We start from the raw sequence: 5,881 nt of genomic DNA, 5'->3' as shown, positions 1-5,881 counted from the left end.
GATCTGGCTCCTCTCCAACGACTGCACCCTCCAACGATCCATCCAAGGGTTGGGAGGGCTTGGTCGTGCGTCCCAACACCTGCCAACATCTGGGGATACGTGCCCAAGCACTCCCAACCCTTGGATGGATCGTTGAAGGGTCGTTGGTGTTGGAGAGGATGAACAGTGATGTGGCGTGGCATGGCTTGATCGAGCCTAACATATTTTTGGCCTGACCTGGGCCGACTCGTATATCGGGCTTGAGCTCGACACGTTTATAAACAGGTAGCACACGGTGCAACCATCTCGCATGATGAGCACTCGACCGGCCCAATGCATTTATGAGCCCAACCTTAACCAATTCCTTTAAGCTCAACCTAGCCCAACCCTTTAATACTACTTGAAATTACCTTTTTCCACCAATAAAGTGGTTTGTTCCAATTTTCAAGATAAATTAGCATCGTTAGTAATAGAAATTAAATTTATGTAATTGTCACAGTGAATTAATAGTGGGTTTGTAAGAATCAGGATATGCTTGAGGTAGAATTGTGCTTTCAATGAAATAGGCCTGTCAGCTTGAGTACTTTGACAATTGCATACAAGTTAAGAATGCCCATTAAGAGCCCATTCAATGTCTGTTTAGGGATAAACATGTCCGAAGTTCGGCTAAGGCCCAGTTAAGGCCCATTTATGGTAGTTTGATTATAGCTCGAGACTGATCAGTTTAATTATAAATTGTAGCATGCCCCGGGTTGTAAACTTCTTTTCCCGGAGAAGAAGCAATGACGGTATCTGGGGAATAAGCATCGGCTAACTCTGCCAGCAGCGGCGGTAATACAGAGGATGCGTTACTCCAGAATGATTGGGGCGTAAAGCGTCTGTAGGTGGCTTTTCAAGTCCGCCGTCAAATCCCAGGGCTCAACCCTGGACAGGTGGTGGAAACTAGCATGTTTACCTAAATGGGTGTTCACGGTGCAGCCCTAAAATTTGGCTGAGCCCGACAGTGGCACATCTTTATGATTGACACCCCTAGGCGTGGGTGTGTTCGATACCATAATGGTCATCTGAAAACCGTTATAGTATCAAAATAGATTGGTATCGGATTGCCCATATTTGATAGAAATACCCCTGCTTTACCTTAAAAAACGATTTTTTTTTACCCCTAATCCATACCATTCAATGGATATGGTATCGACCAAGTATCGTGATTGGACACTTTCCAAACCGATATTGATCGCCCGTATCGGGCGATTGGGTACCGATACTTGGAACCATGGTTGGAGGGATTAGGGGAGAAGGGAAGCCTATGTAAAATATGGGGAAGAGTTCTTTATCCGGGGAGCGTGGCTCTTCACCGATGTGAGGATCAATGGGAGTGCACCTAGAAGCATCAATAGGGTGGGCGGGGGGGCGGGGTGGTCAATCCCCCCCTCCCTTTTGTGTTTGGGGCAGCCCCTACACTCCAAAACAAAGTCTTTTTTCCCATAAATATTAAGAGATTTGTCTAGTTTAGCCTAAGGGTGTTAAAAGGAAAGATTTAATAAATCCCGCAGAACTACCATTACTATTAGGTGTCCGTCGGTCATGAAGGTTGTGTTTGGTAGCCTAGAGGAGAAAAGAAAAAAGAATCTAGAAAGAATAGAAAAGAAACGAAATGGGAAGAAAATAAAAAAGTTTATGTCTGTTTGGCTCCCTGCAGAAGAAAAGAAAAGAAATTTTGTTTTTCCTGGGATTTCTTGTGTTTTAGACAAGACTTTTATACTTAGTTCAAAACATACCAAATATGAGAATTTCTTAAACCAAGAAAACATTATAAATTTTATACTTTTTTCTTTTCTTCTCTTGGCTACCAAACACAGCCTAATTGTAATTCTAACAAGCTGCCTAAAGGGGGAATGAGACTAACGTTATAGAAAGACATGTGGTTGAACGTGTATTCACTACAAAACCCAAATGTTACATCATCTCTTGCATATTTTCAAATTTCAACCAATTTTATGATTCGAGATATGGTTGGGTCGAGGGCGACCTCTCTCACCCTATCTGTGGAACTGAATATTTAAGATAGAACCAGACTAGACTGCAGAGAAATGACTCGTTCCTGATTTCATAGGTTCTCTTCTTGATTTGATTTTGGTTTGCATTGAAAAACTGACAGTCCTAAACCGAATAGGAAAAGATAAAATTGGACCTAGTAAACTCAATTTTCGACACTACCCAATGTTCAAGCAAATGCTAGTTTCTTGTTTCTAAGGGAATGCATTTCTTAGGTGACCTTTTATGATGTTAGAATGTACTGTAAGAGAATTTGTAATATATGTCAAGATAGTAAACTTTAGTTATTCTAGATTTATCTGTTCATGCTCTCAAATTAGATGTAAAATGAATTGAATTAAAAGGTACAAAGGTGAAATTGAATGTGAGCCAACATTGCAAACTGCATCTAAATTGGATGCCAACCGAAGAGTTCTATCTTGGCCTCCTATAAAGACGATTAAGAGTTCTCTTCTTCTGAATTACTATAAAATTTGCAATCGATTTTCTGAATCAATATCTTGTTTTCCTTTTGTTACTTTCATTCTTAATTCTTCTACATGGGTTTTCAAATTTTGTGACCTGGGTTTGTTTATTGGGAGACTCAATATGGCGTTTGAGCTCTGGGTTCAGTAGCTGAACTAAAATTTTAAGCTGGGCTGCTAAAGTTTGCATCCCATTGGGTGGTTATATAGGTTAAAAAACAAAAAAAAAAAAACCTCAGTCTCACCTCATGGAAAAAGAGGATAAATAAAAGCAAAACTCAACAAAATTGGATTAACGTTGCTCTGAAGATCATTGGACCACAACCAACCCTTTGGGATTGTCACTTGAAATGTCTAAACAATACAATTTTATGGAATATTCTGGTTACAACTTAAATCAATGGCCCAAGGGTTGAAATCATCTGCAATTCCGATCTCGTACAATTCCATGCAATACCACTTTCAGTCGGTAACACGTGTATTGATACCAATACAATGGCCCAGATATGATACAACTAATAAAACATTAAATCAGTGAAAAGACATTTAAATCAGATCTGGGTCGTTGTATTGGTATCAATACACGTGTCACCGCCTGAAAGTGGTATTGCACGAAATTGTACGATATCGGAATTGCAGACGATTTTTTTCCATGGCCCAAAGGTTCTGAGGCTTGAATAAATAGAGACTATCCCATACTTTTTAGAGCTCGGATGGATGGTAATGAATATGTCAAACTAGAGATATCAACTTTTTTTCTTTTTTCCAAACATCCCCTAAAGAGGGGGAATGTATTATGCAACATACCATGGGCAAGAACTGAAACACAGGAACAAGGAGGTCCTTAGGGAAACCAAAATCCCAATAACCACACTAGGGTAACTTACATCGCATTTAGAGATAGAGTGGGTCATAACATTTTCAGTCCTAAGAACATGAATACACAACAACATATTCCGCCTTATCCTAAGTAAATAGAGTCGGCTACTGTGACAAGACAAAATAAGAATAATGATATTAAAGGAACACGATAATAGCAAATTCGTAAAATCCTAGTTAAATGGTGTAGGCATGAATCATTGCCCTCCAATCCGCTCAATTCGAGGTCATATTCAAGATAAGACTTAAACTATGCACGTCTTTCCTCTTCAGTAATATATAAACATAATAATAAAGTAAGGCATAAAAAATAACATCAATTCACATAAGAAGATTCTCCCCTTTATTTGTTCCCTGACATTCATCCAAGCACAATAATGGTTATCTAGTTAAGGAAATTATTGTGGCCATGGCCAGAGGAAAACTAGGCAAACGTGTAAGTGGAAAAAGTAATGAAGTACCTTAGTGGCATGGTTATTGTTCATTCACCGACTATGAAGGCTTGATTGATCTACTTTTTTTCTCATTTGCATCTTTTATCCTCTTTAACGTATTAATTTGGTGAAAGATTCCTGGACAGTAGTGACCATAAAATTTGCTTAGTGATGAGCACAATAATGTGTGAAATCTTAGAGATATAAGTATACATTTTGCCCCACTTTGGATAGTACTACTTCTATTTTTCTTGTCATTTTTAGTTTCTAAGTCTACAAGAGAAAGTGCTTAAAGCGAATCAAGAACCGGTCCAAGCTTGAACTAACTTGTCCAAAGGTAGGACCCACTCATTGGTACCACATCCTCTCTCCTACAAAATGCTGAAGATTATTCTCTCTCCTTGCTGCCTCACAAGATCTTGAAGATGCTATGTAGAGATTCCTTTCTAATTTAATCAAGATTGCAAAATATTGGTTAATATTGCAGGGAAGGAATAGAATTTTTTGATTTTGGAAACAGATTCTCTCTTTCTTCATACAATATCTCAAAGAATGAGGATTTTTACTAAGATTTAATTTTATTTAATTTTCTTTCTTTTCTTAAAGAAGACTTGTAGAAGGAAGGAGGCAAGACCAAAACCCTATAAAAACCCCTTCTTCCCCCCTCCTATTTTTTATTATTCCCCTTAGTTTATTTTCTAGTTTATGCTTAGTTCTCTTCTCTCTCTCCCTCTCAAATTCTCTTTAGTTTTAGATCTTCTTTATTTTTGCTTTAATCACTTTTGTAATAGCTTTTTATGTCAATTAATGCAAGCACTCTTTTATTCTTATTCAGCCTTTTATGTTTATAATTTATGCAATTGAGTTGTAATTTTTAAAGTTATAATTCTAGGCTTAGATCTAGATGACAAGATCACGAGCCATGGAGCATCTTTTTTTTTTTTAAGTTCAGTTTTTTTTTTTTTCAAGATTTGTTTTCTCTAGTACTAGAAATTTTAGATTTGGGTATCTTAAATCACCTAAGCTTTCAAGTTCAAGCATTGATTCAAGTAAGTAGACTCCTTCAGTAATCTTCTCTCCCCCCTCTCATTCTCTCTTCTAACTACCCTTTATTTCTTAATTTAGAATTTTAATTTCAGTTGTTACATTATTGCTATCCCTTTCCCCCAAGGTTCATAGCTAGTGTATATTTTGGCTTTGCCCCTCCTAGTCATAGAACCATCAATTTATTGCTTTTATTTTAATTGTCTCACTTTCCCTTAAGCCAAGTAGAATAACCCTTGTAAGAGTGATTATTTGGTCAAGTAAGAAAGCTTATATTATGATGCATCCCTCGGGCTAACTAGCGAAACCTACTTGTGAGTCTCTCTCTAGCTTTATCCCCTTTCTTTTACTTTATTTTTATTTCAACATTTTTTTTTATTGTTTTTTTTTTTTTTAATTGTGTGGGGTGTTTATTTTCAACTATTTATTTATTTAATTTTAATTGCGTGGCTTGCTTGTTTAAATTCTTAGATGACGAATGGTTAGGATGTTATTTTAGATACATATATTTAGGACGGTAATTAGAACTAGATCACAATCATTAATCGGTTCACATTCGCATTATTAAAAGAAGCAAAAAAATAAAGTGGCTGCTCTCCCTGTTTTCGACCCGTAGTTATACTGATCCGTACCCTTACAGTTACATTTTAAAATCTTAAACACTTGGCTATATAAATATATATATATATATATATTGTGTTATATGGAATGATGATAATGCACCAATTTTGATCATTAGATATTTACGTATATGGTTGATACACCTTTTTGATAGTTTTGAATTTTTTAATGTTTTTCTATAACATGAAAAATTCCATTTAGTTGAAACTTAACATTTGAGTATGGGCCTTTTGATCTACTTATCCACAAAAATTTAAGCACAACCCAATTTATCAAGTGGCAAATATTGTGTACAAATTAGGTAAAATTACATGATTTACGGAAACTACGACAACCCAACCCTCCCCCCCTTTACATCTTCCCCATGCCCCCCCCCCTCCACCAAAAAAATAAGAAATTAAAGAA

The sequence above is a fragment of the Macadamia integrifolia genome, chromosome 2 (assembly GCF_013358625.1).
Source record: "Macadamia integrifolia cultivar HAES 741 chromosome 2, SCU_Mint_v3, whole genome shotgun sequence".
In the NCBI taxonomy this organism is placed as follows: domain Eukaryota; kingdom Viridiplantae; phylum Streptophyta; class Magnoliopsida; order Proteales; family Proteaceae; genus Macadamia; species Macadamia integrifolia.
This window is presented reverse-complemented; position numbering follows the sequence as displayed.